Genomic DNA, 17,412 nt, shown 5'->3' with positions numbered 1-17,412 from the left:
GGTGATGGACATTGGGTAGGGTATGTGCTATGATGAGCACTGTGAATTGTGTAAGACTGATGAATCACAGACCTGTACCCCTGAAGCAAATAATATATTCTATGTTAATAAAAAAATAAAAATAATTCACAAATAAATAAATAAACAACATCTAGGAAAGTTTAAAAAAATAAAATAAATACACAAAAATTAAAAAGATATAATAACAACATTAACAGACAATATGCAGCCTGGGAATAGGTTTACATGATACTGACAAGGGATTAATATCAGTGCGAATCAATAGGGAAAATATAAACACTCTAATAGAAGAATAAGCAGTGGGAGCACCTGGCCGACTTAGTAAGTAGAGCATGCAACTCTTGATCTCAGGGTTGTAAGTTCAAGCCCCACATTGAACATAGAGTTTACTTTTATTATTTTTTTATTTTTTTAGAGTTTACTTTAAAAAAAATAAGTAATGGATAGGAAAAATAGTATAGATATTCAACAAGCTCTACAAAAATGTTCAATGTCATGGGTAATCAGAGAAATATAAATTAATGTGATACATTTTAAGGAATTTTTACTTATCAAATTAGCAAAAATCTAAAAGCTTGATAATACCCAAGGTTAGTAAGGATGTGGCAAAAGATACTCTGCTGGTAGGAGGGTAAGATGACAAAACATTCTTTGGAGAGCAATTTTTCCAGTATCTACTAACATAAAAGCTGTCCATCTTTGTTGGCTTAGCAATTCCATGTTGAAGACTTTATTTTAGAGAATCAGCGTGGACTAAAGGTCTGTGTGTGAAAATGATCATAGCAGGATTGTTTATAATAGTGAAAAAAGGGGCAACTGCCAAATACTGATCGTTAGAAGAACAGTTAAATAATTTCTGGTAAAGCCATAAAGTTGAATATCACACAACTACTAAAAAGGATGAAGTATATATTTTATATTTTTTAAAGATTTTATTTTTAAGTAATCTCTGCACCTAACATGGGGCTTGAACTCACAACCTGAAGATCAAGAGTCACATGCTCTGCCAGTGGAGCTAGCTATACGCCCCTGTATATTTTATGTCTTTTACAACATATTAGTGGAAACGTTTCAAGGCAGGTTAAAAAAAAAAGTAAATGTTTCAAGACAATTCCTGGCTTTGTTATTTTACACACACACACACAAGTGCGTGCGCACTTGTGTAAATATGGAAGGAATTGTGCTGGAAAAGAAGATAGAGCCTCACATTTTCAGTCTTTACACTTAGGTACAGTTTTAACATTTTATAATGAAAGCATGCTCCCACACATCTTGAATAAAAAAGAACAATGAAACATAATAGAACGCTAATGACTGAAGAAGTTCAAGCACCAGGACACAGAGTATTTTCTGGGCAGATGCTCTTGATTTAGGAGCTAATTCATATTACTTTAAAATAATTGTAGAGCAAACACATGCAATATTTTAATTATTTTAGTATGGCCAGCATCCTGAAACCAAACCTGACGAAGATAACCCATAACAAGCCTACATTTCATACTTAATAGGCATAGATGCAGACATTTAAAATAAAATACCAGGAAATCCAGTTAGTACACCACAATGAAGTAAAGTGTAGTCCATAAATGCAAAAGTGGTTTAACAGTATGGCAGATATTAATCTTTTTTTGGAGACTAAAAGAGACAAAGCAACATCTGACTAGGTAGGGGTGACCCATACATCATGGATTGATACATTCATTCAACAAATTTGTAGAGCCAGGCATTACTCTCTGTTCTGGGATAAAATCAGATGCTCATCCGTATCATCAGAAACACGCATTGTAGGGGGGAAAACAGACAAGTAAACAAATGCTATTTGCTAAGGTATGAAGGAGTATTTAGACAGGGGAAATACTAGGAAGAGGATAAAAAGATGATCAAATTTCTGTCTGAAATTAATAGAAAACATTATTCATGTTAGGAAACACTAGAAGTCTTTTTATTCCACTTGAAAGCAATACACCTCCTCACTCCATTATTAAAGCTGCACTCAACAAGTTGGAACCCATGTGATAAATGGGTTAAACAAATGAGTCCTCTGCATGGGGAAGGAAAATTGGGATATCCAATGATAATTACTGAAGATAGTCAGTTGGAAAAAATACTAGAGAAGTATGTAGTAAAGTGGCAAGCTACAAAAAATATAGAACACTTTTTGAAAATCTATTAGCAACAGTTACACAATGGAAAAACATGTCATTTATACTAGTAAATGACACTGTAACGTGCCTTGATACCAATGGCAGAAAATGCACAAGACCCATTACAAGGAAATGATAAAACTCTGAAGATAAAAATGAAAAAGTCCTAACCATCTTTGCAGAAAGAAATATTTGGAATTATAAAGATGTCATTTCTCTCTAACTCACTTATAAGCTCAATGGAATTCTAGTGAAAATAGTGGTATAATTTTGGAAATTATATTGGGAAATTGTTCTTATTTAAAATTGTAGTCTTTATTTTTGTCCAAGTTATACATATTAACTTGAAATATGATGAGTTCTGCTAGCTTATAACAGCAATCCTCAGCTTTACTCTTCCCAGCTTTTGATTCACACTCCCCAAGTCAATAGCATCCAACGTTTGTGCAGCTTAAAAAAAAAAATTATTTATTTATTTATGAGAGAGAGAGAGAATGTGAGAGGGGAGAGGTCAGAGGGAGAGCAGACTCCGCGCCAAGCAGGGAGCCCGCGCCAAGCCAGGACTCAATCCCCGGACTCCAGGATCATGACCTGAGCCAAAGGCAGTTGCTCAACCAACTGAGCCACCTAGGGGGCCCTGTTTGTGCAGTTTTTACTGGTGTTTGTATCATTCTTATTTTTCAACGAGAGGATTTTTCTGCTAATTAAGTTTTTTTTTTTCCCCCAGTTTTGGAGATGATCGATTCTCTTCTTACTGCAAAAGGTAATAATCACTTCTCTGATCCACTTTTCAAACCTCAACCAGACTCTCTCCCACACTCACATATTCATCCTGCAAATGTGTACATGTTTCAGCTTCTCTTCCCCCCAACAGTATTTTTGATTCCATCAGTGTCCAATGTTATAAGCAGTATGTCTGAGTCTCACAGTATTCTATGCTTTCCCTTCATGAACAACTTGCTTTTCTGGAAGTTAATGACTGCTTTTCTTCTCCCCCTCCTCCTCATTATTATTACTATGATGATGATGATGATGTAAACTCTACAGTCAAAGTGCGACTTGAACTCAGATTCCTGAGATCAAGAGTTGCATGCTTCTACTGACTGAGTCAGCCAGGTGCCCCAATAATTGTCTACTTTTAAATTTGCTTTGTTATTGATACAATGGACAGAATTAAGAGAACACGGGAGAGGAGAGAGAGAGAGGAGGAAGAAACAAACAACAAAAAACTTCTCAACTCCATCACACACTCGAGAAAAGCCTGAGAATTTAAGTTTTGCTTGAAACTGTATTCTGGATCATCCTTCCACATCACAGTGGACTGGTTCCTCTCTGGACTTGATGCTCAGCTTTGCCAGAACAGCAAAGCTGCTTCCCCTTCTTGGTGATTCTAGGAACATTCCTTTTCCTGGTGCTGACTTTGGAGCTCCTGCTTGCTGGATGCCGTGTCTTCCACTGTCATGGTTTACACTCTTGTTTGTGGGGAGCACTTCCTCTAGTAGGTTCCAGGGAACTGTGGCCTGGAAGTCACCTAGGGAAGAAATGCTACTGCCACTGACTATGTGGCACTAGAGGAAACTGCTGTCACCTTGGCCATTCCACCTCACACCAACCACTGGCATCCCGTGGGAGATGTGTTTGACCTCCCCTCCCCCCACTGATGCCCGGAAGACCATCCATTCCGGCCATTTAGAAACTCTCACTGGCATTGTGTTTTGAAATTAATCTGTTAGACCCTTCCTTCAAATCTGTCTTTACAAGCCTGTTTCTAAAAGTTAAGAAATGTTAGTGCTAAGAAAATCTCCTCCATTCCTTCTACACAGGTTGAAATAATTCAAGCTACATCAGGTAGTGCCCCAGAGGGTTCATGCTCATTAAGTTGGTGGGTAAAACCAATCTGTTTGACAAATCTGGTTTGTAATTTTAAATAAACATGCACAGTTTTTTATAGCAAACATTTTAGCTAACATGGTAACCCATAACACATGGTCTAATTCCAAGATTGTAAGCCAACATTTGGTAGAATTATTAAAAATAAACCTTCAAATATTACATGAAAGATTTGTATTTAGCAAACAGACTTAGGCAGAAACTCAAGTTTTTGGTGACAAGGTACAGAATAACTATAGTTCTCATTTAAATTTATCAGTAATAGGTATGTACGTAATTGCTATATATTATTCACCAATTTTTAAAGTTGTAATAGCTAGCACATAAAGTAAAAGGACTTTTTAAAAATTCATTGAAAAATTAAGATCTGTTTCTGCTATTCCAGTAACATTTTCAATCAAATGTTTCCCTAAAGAATATCATTAACATAGTGGTGAAATATGAAGATGGAATTATTTTCTGCAAGTCAGTGGGTTTAAATTTGTTTTTAATAGAAGGTTGATAACAGGAATTAGAAACCCATTGATCTGCTATTTAACTTTCCTTTTCCAATTGTTTTCAGCATTCTTGCTTTGCACAGCGAATTTCCTTTTCTCTGGAATGAAAACTGGAAAGTTTTCTTCATCTCGGCGTAGGGACCAAATGACATTTGTGTTGACATCAGTCATCTCTCCTTGGGGTAATCTATGGCAACGTTGAGGAAATGAGATTGATTTTAAGGGACTGGAACGTAAGTGAGGAAGAAGAAAGTTAAGAAACAAGAAGTGAAATCACAATAACAGCTTCTTACAAGCTGTGTGGCATTTAAATTCACAAAATTAATCAGAAGAAAGAGTTATAACTACATTCATTTTCCAAGTTAGAGCAACTTTGACTTGAATATTGTCCATTAGGAATTCTTAAAAATTTATTCTTTGCCTCAAATTTGGAGCAATATGACTTTGAAAGACATGCAAGGAAGAAGGGATAGGGCTGCAGGACCAAATTATGGCCATCTTTCTGAGTTTCACTTACCTAGTTTTATATATGTATAAATATATATTTTAGACAAAGAACGGGGCTGAGTGCCCCTAGAGAGTGACCAGCGGTCAGTGTTCTACCATAAACCTTCTGGTCAGGATTGTACCCAAGAGCCACTGCAATAAAAATTCCATTTGCAAGAGGATGTGAATTTGAGCTCTGAACAATTGCAGATGAGATGAGGCAGTGGAAAGAGGACTTGATTAAGGTTAATCGTGATCCGCCATTTAAGGTTGATAAATCCGGGATGGGGAGGGAAATCCATATAATCATGCTACTCCTGCCACCCACTGGCCGAAGAATGAGTTCTGCATAATTGAAATGTAGCCATTTAGGGTTATTATTTTTCTCCACCCATAACTTCTTTCATTTTTCTATGATCAATAGTCTCTGTTTTGAGCTTCTGTCCTTTTTGGTAGTGGAAAACTAACCTAGGCAATACATTATCCTTCTCCCAAGGTTTCAGGGCTTTGGGGAAAGGCTTTAAGTTACACTGAGTTGTCAAGTGGACAAGGTGTAACTGCATGTTATCTTCTAGCCTGTCTGGTATTCGCTGTGATGGAGCAACCCATCTGGGTCCTGGTTGTCATCACCCTCCTGTCATGATGTTCACATTCCTATGTCGTTTCTGGTTTTACATGGTCATGCTGCTTTGTCTCCTCTTCAGGCTGCAAGGCCCCTCTCAGTCTACCAGCCGCCTCTCAGCTAAATTTCTCAGGGTTTGGAGATATCATCTAGATGATATCTCTTGCCACTCTGGGGCTGTGGGAGACTGGGGAGTTACCTCAGGCCCTATCTGCATAGAGGGACTGCCACTTCACGGTATCTCAGAACATAAATTAAGATGTTTCCGGCAGTAATAGGAAACGTGTCAAACTGCCTTAAGACAAGTTATTAGCTCATATAAGAAGTCAAGAGGTGAGGTGAGCTTCAAAGTGTGTTGATGCAACAGTTTAAAAATGCAATCAAAAGCTTGGGTTCTCTCCGTCTCTTTATCCTGCCCTCTGCCTGTGATCTTCATGTTGAAGTGGATTCGTGTCTTGGTTGTATGATAGCCGCCTGCAGAAATTACTCCTTTGTCTTTTGTATCTAATTGATGTCTCAAGCTTCTTTCTTCAGAATGAAGTAGAGCATTCCTAGAAGTCTCAGGTAAAATCCTCTTCCTCTTATTGGTATGGCTGGATCACATGCCTCTTCTCCCCTCCCTTTTTTTTTAATTGAAATTTTTAATTCCAGTTAGTTAACATTGAGTGTTATAATCACATGCTTATTTTTGAATTTTTTTTTTTTTAGCAAAAGGAATGGGATTACTGCTAGACCAATATCAGGTTGAACCCAGAAGCTGGGATTAGAAATTAGTCTCCTAAGGTACTATATGGAGAAGGGGTGAGTACCTGAAGAAATTTGGAATTTTTTACGGAGAGAATGAGGAGGATAGCTTCTCTCTAGGAAATAATATCAGTCAGGATTTAGTTAGGAAAACAAACCCCTCTAGAAATTTCAAGCAGAACAAGATTAACATAGGAAATTAAGTCGCAAAAATCATTTAAAGATGTAGAAGAGAGAAAAACGAGGGGGTAAGATGGAATTAGTCAATGTTCAGAATTCCAGGAAGCTGCTCCTGCTCCTGTAGGAGAGCTCACCTGTCTAACCCCGAAGTGCTCTGAGCTGGTGGTCTTCTGCCTCTGAAGACCGAATGCCCTTGTTGCAAGGTCATGCTGCTTCTAGCCTGGTGTGGCTCTGGCTTCCTTCTTCCCTTCAATCTTAAAAAAAAAAAAAAGATTACTTATTTATATACCATGCAGTTGAACAATTTTAAGTGTGCGAAGTGTATAATTCATTGCCTTTAGTATATTCACAGAGTTGGGTATCCACCACCATAATCAATTTTAGAGCATTTTCATTATTCCTGAAGAAACGTTTTCTCCTCAGGCATCACCCCCTCACCCCACTCCCAATCCCTCTAGTCATCCTCCACTTCCTCCCCCATCCTTCCCCTACCCTACACATAAACTAATCTCCTTTTTGTCTCTGTAGATTTGCCTCTTCCGGACATTTCATATAGATTTTTATAATGTGTGTTCTTTTGTGATTGGATTCTTTCACTTAGCATAACATTTTCAAGGCTCATTCATGTTGTATCAGGACTTCATTTGTTTTTATTGCTGAATATTCTTCCACAGTATGAATAGACCACATCTTATCTATCTATCTATTCATCAGTCAATGGACATTTGAGTTGTTTCTACTTTTTAGCTGTTAATTATGCTGCCATACACATCATGTACAAGTTTTTGATGAATGTATATATGTTGGGCAGAGACTTCGGAATGGAATTGCTAGGTCAGGTGGTAAATCTAAGTTTCACCTTTTGAAGAACTGCTAGCCTGTTTTCCAAAGTGGCTGCACTATTTTGTATCCCCACCAGCACCAACCCAATGAGGTTTCCATCATTTCTCTACATCCTCACCAGTGCTTGTGATTATGGTTTTTTGTTTTGTTTTGTTTTGTTTTGTTTTTTGATGATAAGCTTTCCTACTGAGTTGGAAGTGGTAGCCTATTGTGGTTTTCATTTGCATTTCCCTGATAGTTAATGATGTTGAGCATCTTTTCTTGTACTTACTGGCCATTTGTGTATCTTCTTGGAGAACTCTCTCTTCGGAGCCTTTGCCCATTTTTCTTTTTTTTAAAGATTTTATTTATTTGACAGAGAGAGAGAAATCACAAGTAGGCAGAGAGGCAGGCAGAGAGAGAGGAGGAAGCAGGCTCCCTGCGGAGCAGAGAGCCCGATGTGGGGCTCGATCCCAGGACCCTGGGATCACGACCTGAGCCGAAGGCAGAGGCTTTAACCCACTGAGCCACCCAGGCGCCCCACCTTTGCCCATTTTTAATTGGATTATTTGTCTTTTTACTATTGAGCTGTAGCAGTTTTCAATATATTCTAGCTACAAGTCTCTTAGTAGATACACAATTTGTAAATGTTTTCACTGAGATTGTGGATTTTTTTTTCACATTTTGATAATGTTCATTGGTGCATAAGTGTTTTACATTTTGATGAAGTCTAATTTATCTGCTCTTTTTTTCTTTTGCCACTTGTGCTTTCGGTGTCATATATAAAAATGTGGAATTTGAGATTATGATGATTTACCCCTCTGTAGTCTTCTAAGAATTTTATAGATTTAGTTCATAGCCTTAGATCTTACATCCTTTTTGAGTTAATTTTGGCATATGGTTTGAGGTAGGGGCCCCACTTCATTTTCTTGCATGTGACTACCTAGTTGTCCCAGCATCTTACTTTAATCTTGCGCAGATTCTTTCCACTGGCAGGTCCTGAACTGAAATCTTCTTACAAGAGGAGACAAGGAAATGTAGCCCCTGTGAGAAGGAGAACTTAGACAGGTGGGAACTAGCCCATAGTATGCAGCAAATAACTTTTAACATCAGCCTTTCTGAGGATTTGCTGTCTCTTTGGTGTCTAGACAGAAAAGCAGGCTACAAGTATCCTTTTATTCAAAGATCCTAAACCTGTCTAGAATCATTTTGACACCCTTATAACTTGAGAAATATAGAGAATATAGGGCTCAACTCACTTTATTCTATTTTTCTCTTCTGTGTTCTTCTTTCTTCCCAGTCCACACAATTCTAAAATTGAGTCTAAGAGAAACCCAGCCATATACTTTTCCAGATAGTTCTGTTTCATGTGCTTTTGTTCTGAAGAGCTATATTTTTCTTTTTAAAAGAATGAAAAAAATCTTAAAGGTACAAGAGATTATTTTAGATACACTATTAGACCATAGAAAGCAGCATTTTGTCTGACAGATTGAGAATATGGTTTCACGAATGTGATGCAGAGCTCCAGAGACAGGGATGAGACTTTGGGGAAGGGAGACAGATTCTTAAGGAAGAGATGAGTAATTATAGATAAGGAGCTAAAATGTATAGGTAAGTAGGACATTGATGCCTTTGCTAGAGATTTCCAGTTATGACCATACAGGTATTAGGAGCAACTTGGCAATGGTTTTACAACTGTATTTTGCAATAAACTGTAGTATACTAATATAGACTGAACTGTTTAAACATCTTGGAGACTTTAATTTATTCAGCTTAAGAGCTTAGTTGAAGGGAAAAAAAATAATGGAAAGTAAGCTGTGGGATTGCTTTTCCTGAATTCTAAATTTAGCTTAAATATATTTCTAATCCTCTGTGCCAGGGATATTTTCTTGGAAATTCATTTGAATTGTATAATCTGATCACCTTTATTAATGCATGGATTCAGATGGGCATAAACATGCTTACTGTATTTCACTGTGTCAATTTTTAGCCTAGGTAATCCTGTAAATGATTAGCTAATTATATTCCATCTGATTATCAAGCTACTTAACTTAAATCCAGTATGATTATAAAAGGCGAGTAAATCTTCCATGCCAATAGAGGAGATTCTACACATGGTTACATTTAAGAAGGCAAAGGAAACCACCATACAAGCAAAGCCTGTGCAAGATTAAATCCCCATTATCTGGATGACAGAAACTAGGAAAGAATAGAGTTTGAAGAGCAACACAAATTCACAGCCATCATTTTGAGTCCATCTTACCTTCAAAGACAAATATGATCACTCCCTGAACTGATTGTCATAAAACTAGACAAGGAACATTCCATCACCTACTTTAGGAAATGACCCTCTCTAATTTTAATTAAATTAAAATTAGTTTTTAATTAATGTTCACATTATATCTGGGCATAAATGAAAAACTTTTAAGTGATGGAGAGAAAAGGGAAACAGTGTGTGAGGATTCAAGAGTATGATGTCATTTCAGCTCTGGGAGAAATTTAAAAAATGGAAACTAGCATATTCAGAATGTCTTTCACATGCCCATCATACTATCTCATCTAGTGTTCATGACAGGCCTAAGAGGAAGGCATAATTATCCCAGGATCTCTAGATGGGTACACTGGATCACAGATATATTAGAATCCAGTTTGTCTGATTCTAAATTCTATGCTCTCGTGGTTGTTAAATTTTTTTTTTTTTAAGATTTTATTTATTTATTTGACAGAGAGAAATCACAAGTAGATGGAGAGGCAGGCAGAGAGAGAGAGAGAGAGAGGGAAGCAGGCTCCCTGCTGAGCAGAGAGCCCGATGCGGGACTCGATCCCAGGACCCTGAGATCATGACCTGAGCCGAAGGCAGCGGCTTAACCCACTGAGCCACCCAGGCACCCCGTGGTTGTTAAATTTTGACAGCACCCTCTCAGGTACAAAAGACAGAAAGAAATACTATTATAATTGGCTTAGGAAAACCAAGTAATTTATCAGCTCACAAACTGTCATGTAGAGACCAGATCCTCCTCATTCAACATTGCCTGCTACCGGGACCAAGAGGAACTCTTTCCCTCTAGGTTTCCTTTCTACCTTTCTCTGTATTGTGCTTGCCATCAGGCAGGCTCTCAGGAGCTTCGGCTTCAGGCTTTAAAGCTTTAATCCCATGGAAAAAGAGATCCCTTTTCTAAGTTGGGGTAAGAGTTTCAGGATTGAATTCTACTCTCCTTTTTTGGACTAACTAATCTTAACCACACCGTGAACAACTTGAAAGGAACGTGAATGTACAGGGTTGGCTATATCAGGAAATGTGACTTGTAACTCTTAAGCCTTATGTATATAAGTTAAAGATGCAGATATAGGTGGCAGAATGACTCCACTATTTCTGAGATTTTTTAAAAATGTGGATCATGAATATACCCAGGTAACTGTAGCAGTTGGTGCTGATCATGAAGCTTCCTGAAGTCAACAAAAGCCTTTACTTCTCTGCTACTGAAAAGGTTTTATTCACACCATAAAGTCAAACATACAGCCTCATTCAAGTCAATATGAAAATATATTACATAGCATGTGGAAAAGTATGTATTTGAAGGGGAAGAAGACCAACGTTTATTAAATAACTGCTATGTACAGGTAAGACATAGGTACATCATACTTATTTTTTTTTTTAAGATTTATTTATTTTAGAGAGAGAGTGTGGGGGAAGGGCAGATGGACACAGAAAGAGAAACCCAAGCAGACTCCATGCAGAGTGCGAGCTCCACATGGGGCTCGATCTCATGATCCCAAGGTCAGACCCAAGCTGAAATTCAGTCAGATGCCCACCTGACTGCACAACCCGAGTGCCCCATGTTATATCCACTTTTATGTTAGACAAATGATTCGATGGGCACTAGCCACATGTGGCTGCTTACATTTAAAACTTAAAGTGACTAATTAAAATTAAATTAAAATTTAGTTCCTCAGTCGCAGGAGCTGTACTTTCACTGTTCTGTTGGACAGCTCTGACTATCCACCTCAATTTTCCCCCTTTTGTCAGAATGGAATCTAACAATCTTAAGTCATATGAGAAAAGACTATTAAGAAATAGCCAGTGTAGAATGTGTATCTTCTGTAAGAAAACCACTCCGAACTCAGAAAAGCCAGTGTCATAGGCCAAAAAAGAAGGAGGGGAGGTATTAGGTACTAGATATGAAATGACATGATGGAATTATTGTCAGATTTGTTTGGTGTAATCAAGATATTGCGGTCTTGTTAGACTATAGTCCAGCTCTTTGGAGATCTGTGCTAAAGCACTTAGGAGGAAAATTTTGACGTTTTTCTTTTACTCTGGAATGACAGAATGAAAAACAGAGGGATAAAGCAACGATGACACAATGCAAACAATAGTTAAATCTATCTAATTGGTGCTATTGTTTCTAATTTGAAACAGAATGAAAATAGTTTTGAAAAAGCTAACTTTCTTTTAACAGTTTTGCCCTTTGATGTCACACTCAGAAAATGTTTTCTTAAATTAGACTTTTAAAAAATAGTTACTGAGGCAATCTTCTAGAATTTTAATGGATCATTTCTTTAAAAGCTTAAATCTTTTATCTGTTTGTAATTTGTTTTGGTGTAATGGGCACATTAAAGATGACTTTTATTTTTATGTAGTTAAATGGTAGTGAATATTTGCTTCCCTTTTAAATTCATTCACAATTTTTTTCCTAGAAAGAGCCCCTGATTTTTCATATAGAGTTTCACCCTCCCCCCTTTCACTTTCTGCTCGTATGTTTTGGGTAATGCAGAAACAGAACATTAAAAGCCTGGTATTCTTTAATTTACTCTCAGCTAAAAAGCCCTTGGGGCAGAAACCATAGTCATTTTGGTAGTATCATAGGCAGTTTAAAGCATGGGAGCCTGTTAAAACATGAGCAGAGAACCCTTTGCTAGCCACTACATCCTACTTAATAGATCAGAAAAAAGTTTAGAGAATATTAACATATCTGTTACCAAAAGCAAAAGTGAAAGTTGTATGTTTGTTTAAATGTCTTATATCAAAAAGTGGAGTTTCTAGATTTATTTCCTCAGGAGGACGTTTCACTCATGGCTCAGGGAAGAAAATAAAACGCTGTATTAAGAGGTCTTTGTACAAGGACTCGGGTGCTCACTGCTCTATTACAGGGGCTGAAGAAGCCTAGGCAATGGGCCACCACTAACTTTTTGGTGCATGACCATGGAAGATCAGAGACCCTCTGTTTGCCAGAGTCATGAACATGCAGAAACCTCCTGTACATCTCCTGATACTTCATAGATCCAAGATGGAGGGAATGGGAAGGGAAACAGAAGCTGCTTCAGAGACTGACATTGGAAAGGCTCATGCTGTGCTTTCTACTGCTCCAGAGAGAGGAAAAATGACTTGGGGCCGCCCTGCAGTCTTTCAGGATTATGTGAGTTTATCTGTGAACTCGGAGCCTAAAAATGCATTCAGAATGTTGGCGAGGGTGTCAGAGAAACCTACCTCTCAGGCTTTCAGCTTCTGCAATGTAAGGGAGATAGAAAAGTTTTCAAAGGTGGCGGTGGGGTCGTGAGGAATGGGTGCTGGGTGTCACCAGACAAATACTGCAGAAGAGGTGAGGAGCTTTCCCATTAGATTGAAATGTTTATTTTAAAAATTTAAAGGATCATTGATTTGAAAGTTTAAGAGTAGGGTATGTTTGTTAGAGTATCTGGTGAAGAAAACAATTTGAAATTGTAACATATGTTTATTGTAGAGGATTGGTTTCACTTACCATTGCTAAGAATTAACTTCTTATGATAACATGTTGCCTAGCAGAGCTCCTCCCCCAGTGGGTTTCCCACTGCTCTAAGGGTGACTAAGCAGGCTGGGTCACCAGAGGAGCCTTGCAAAGGGCTCTGATCCTTTGTTGATCCCAATATGGCATATAAACGTAACTCTCCTCTTAATATATCATGTAAAAAGCTATTAAGTGCTGCATTTTAGTGAAAGGGTCTTCTCTTGATTTAATGTGAATGTTGTTCCTGAATGTGAACGCTCTGAAGTGAATTAGTGTACAACAAGTATCAGGAAAGACTCTTTGGGGGCACTTCCTTGTGTGAATACATCATGGCCATGTAAAGCTGCAAATCTCAGGATTTAATATTAATATTCCAGAGAGTTATGTTAGATAAATAACAGGAGGCTGATAAAAATTCCCTGGGTTTTCAGAAAAGTTAAAGGCTTTGATTAATTAATTCTTTATCTTCATCTCCTCCTCCTTTTCTTTTCTTGCAAGAGTGAGATAGTTATAATCTGAGAGATAAGACAGACTCTACTGAGAGCTGTATTTGTGCAACTCTGTGGTTTGGGCAAATGTGTTAAATGAATGAAAGAAATTCATGTTGAGGAGTCTCTGCTCTTAAAATAATTTTCTACTTAAAAAAGATAACATCCAAGTGGAAAATAAAAATGCTCTACTGATTTACAAAACTTATGTTTAAAATGTAGTTACTATTTTTGAGACATTAGTATGCACAAGGACAACTCTTGGTGCTTGAGATATATCAGTAAACAAAATAGATATCCCTGCCCTTGAAAAGCTTATATTCTAATGGGGAAAAGACAGCAAACTATAAACATAGTGAGTAAGTAGATTATATAGGATATTAGAAAGAACAGAAAAATGTGGAGTCTTTTTTTGTTTTTTAATTTTGTTACCTATTTGACAGAAAGAACACAAGCAGGGAAAGTGGGGTAGGAGCAGGGAGAGGGAGAAGCAGGCTTTCCACTGAGCAGGGAGCCTGATGTGGGGCTTGATCCTAGGACCCTGGGATCATGACCCAAGCCAAAGGCAGATGCTTAACCGACTGAGCCACCCAGGTGCCCGAAAATGTGCAACATTTTAAAGGGGGATTAGGTATGTTGCAGGGGCAGGGATGAGTTGAGATATTTGATAGGAGCTATTGAGTTAGAAATGAAAGCAATGAAACAACAAGCCACATCTGTCAGTGAGAGAGAGCAGCAGGGGACCTAAGGGGGAATGATCCTTGGTGTTTTGAAGTAAAGAAAGGAGATCAGTATGTCTGGAATGGAGTGAGCAATTCTTGCAACTTAGAAGAACAACCAATTTAGGGGGGAAATAAAAAAGAAAGCTGGGTGAAGAACTTTAATAGACATTACTCCAAAGAAGGTGCAGATTACCAACAGCACATGCAGAGATACCCAATGTCAAAAAATGTAAATCAAAACTACAATGACAAACTGCCTTACATAGCTACTATCAAAAAATGGGTGGGGCAGGAATAACAGGTGTCGGCAGGATGTGAAGATATTGGAACCCTTATGGATCATTGGTAGGAATGTAAAATGGTGCAGTCACATGGAAAACAATATTGCTGTTCTTAGAAAAAGTAAAAATAGAATTGCCATATAATGCAGCAATTCCACCTTTGGGTATTTATCCTGAAAAATTGAAAGCAGAGTCTCTAAAAAATATGTGTAAACCTATGCTCATGGTAGTGTTATTTAAAAGAGCTAAAAGATAGATTTCATCCAAATTTCTATCCACAGATGAATAGTTATCAGGTATGGATATACATACAGTGCAATACCATTCAGCCTTAAAAAGGAAGGACATCCTGACACATCCCCCAATATGGATGAACCTTGAGGATATTATGCTAAGTGAAATACACCAATCCTCAAAAGACAAGTACTGTATGATTCCACCTGTGTATCGAGAATGGTTACTTTCATAGAGAGAAGATAGAATGGTATTTGCCAGAGGCTAAGAGAAAGGGAAATGGGGGAGTTAATATTTAATGGGTACAGAGTCTCTCTTTTGCAAGATGAAGAGTTCTCATGATGAATCGTGGCTAAAATAGCCAGGGTCGCCTAAGTGGTTCCATTGATTAAGCCTCAGATAATCAGGTCATGATATCGGAGTTGTGAGATGGAGCCCTGTGGGGAGCCCCACCAGCACTGGGTGTGGAGCCGGCTTAAGATTCTCTCTCTCTCTCTCTGCCCTTCATCCCCTACCCCCAACTCACACACATGTTCTCCCTTAAATAACTAACTAACTAATTAATTAATAGCCAGGAACTCTTAGTGAGAGAGAGGCACTGTCTCTTTCTCAAGTGAGGCACTCTTCCCCACTGGGTGATTCCCAAAAAGATAAAAAAACAGTAATACCTCCCACTTTAGAAAGCCTTTCTTTGATCCTACATGACTATGGTCTCATTTTTCTGTTGAGGTTTAAAACACAGTTCGGAAAAGTTGTCAATACTCTGTGCCAGATGCCTCCTTCTAGTCTGTCTTCATTTGTCTCCAAATAGACTTTCAATCCACTACTCCACTGTAGAATGGCACTCCTGACATAATTATGTGTAAAATCTACCAGCCTAAAAGCACTCATTGTGTAATACATGCATGTGGAATTGATCTGAGGCAGGAGGGTTTAATTGAATCACATCTTCTTCCCCCTGGCCTGGTTAATCAGTATGGAATAATCTGATAAATTTTCTTACTTTTACTATTTCTATAGTTTATAAGATAAAAAATAGGAATAACTTAAGAATATCTACTTTTAATTTCATAATGGAAATTGGCTAAAAAGTTTTTTATATAGATTATTATATAGTATTAAAATAATGCATACCTTTTCTTTCAGATATTCAGTTATTATAACTGTGAGCAAATGATTATTTGTTTTAACATGAAAATATATAATTTTTTCTCATAAATCTTCTCCTCTTGTGTTGAGCGTAAGGTAGTTATTTCATGAACCAGGAGGGGAGTTGATGTCAATCTCAATATATTATATCGATTTAAGTTTTTAATGGTTCCTAGTAATTCTGCATTATGAATCAGAAATGCCCACCATAGGCCAATATTGCTTTGTGTTTCCATTCATTGGAAGCCAAATTCCATACATGATGAAGAGAGACTCTCATAGTGATGGTGATTCAGTTTCCATTAAGTGATCACTCACCATAGTCCAATTTTTGCCTAGATTTTGTTCATTTGTCTTGGTTTCACGAGAGCATTTCTCCACTGGTCTTTATCAGCTACATGCCCATGACCACTTAACCATATTTCTAAGCTGGATATCTTGCTTTAGTATATGTCCGTTATCTCAGCTACACCCCCTTTCTGTGTTCTGGATGAACATTCACCTTAACAGGGCTACTGCATACAGACATTCATTGTGTGCTCTGCACAAAGACTCCTGCAGAGTGGTCCAGTGGAGCTAAAAGTCAAGCATGCTCTGCTCCCAACCCTGACAGTGGCCTGGAATCACTGGAGAAGGGGAAGACTCATTTTGTCAACTGGAGGTGTGCGTTTTCCTCAGTTGTACAAAGCATCAAGAGACTATTAGTAATCCAGCTTATGAGACTTGATTTTAGGAAGAGGCTTCCTTTCAGGATAGAAACACAAAGGACAACCATTTGCTTCTTCAGACACTTTTGCAACTGGACCTTGGCCATGTGACTTAGGCTCAGCCAATGAGAGGCATGTGCCCTAGACTTTGATTCGGAAACTGGGACAGTAGAGATTTCTTGTTGCAACTAGGGGAGGCAGCAACATCCCATTCTGTGGAGTGGTAGTTGCCTCATCAGGATCCAGGGCTGGAGGTGTTCGTGATGAGACCTCCAGCATCTGGGCTCTTCCTGAGGCCTTGCTGGGGCTCCAGTTCCACAGGCTTCTGAATCTCACAGATTCCCATCTGTTTTGGACCCCCTTAATGGCCTCCCCCCAGTTTTGTTTTATTAGGTTAGTCAGAGTTGACTTTTATTGCTTGAGGACAAGAATCTTGTCTGACACAGCAAGCATTCATATTGCAAACAAAAGAGATCACACCACAGGAAATGGTAAGGGGGCAGGTCAGAAAATACTCCTATCATTGCCACAGTCCCTTCTAGTCATCTTCTCCTATGTTCCTTTTGCATACAGAGATGAGAGTACTCATTATGCAGATTGCACAGATTTATTTATTCAGAACTAGGTATATTTATTGTGCCACATGTTACAATTTTAAAA

The 17,412-nt window shown here is 38.1% G+C and overlaps 1 protein-coding gene across 3 annotated transcripts in view; it reads left to right on the top strand.

The window, feature by feature from the left end:
* MEGF10 (multiple EGF like domains 10) overlaps positions 1-17,412 on the top strand; it is a 343,784-nt gene that overhangs the window by 150,787 nt on the left and 175,585 nt on the right. For all 3 annotated transcript variants that reach the window (XM_044228414.1, XM_044228404.1, XM_044228423.1), the window contains exon 5: positions 2,893-2,928. The gene's annotated coding sequence lies outside the window, so the exon portion shown is untranslated. The remainder of the gene's footprint in view (positions 1-2,892; positions 2,929-17,412) is intronic.

The sequence above is a fragment of the Neovison vison genome, chromosome 1 (assembly GCF_020171115.1).
Source record: "Neovison vison isolate M4711 chromosome 1, ASM_NN_V1, whole genome shotgun sequence".
Classification (NCBI taxonomy): domain Eukaryota; kingdom Metazoa; phylum Chordata; class Mammalia; order Carnivora; family Mustelidae; genus Neogale; species Neogale vison.
This window is presented reverse-complemented; position numbering and strand designations above follow the sequence as displayed.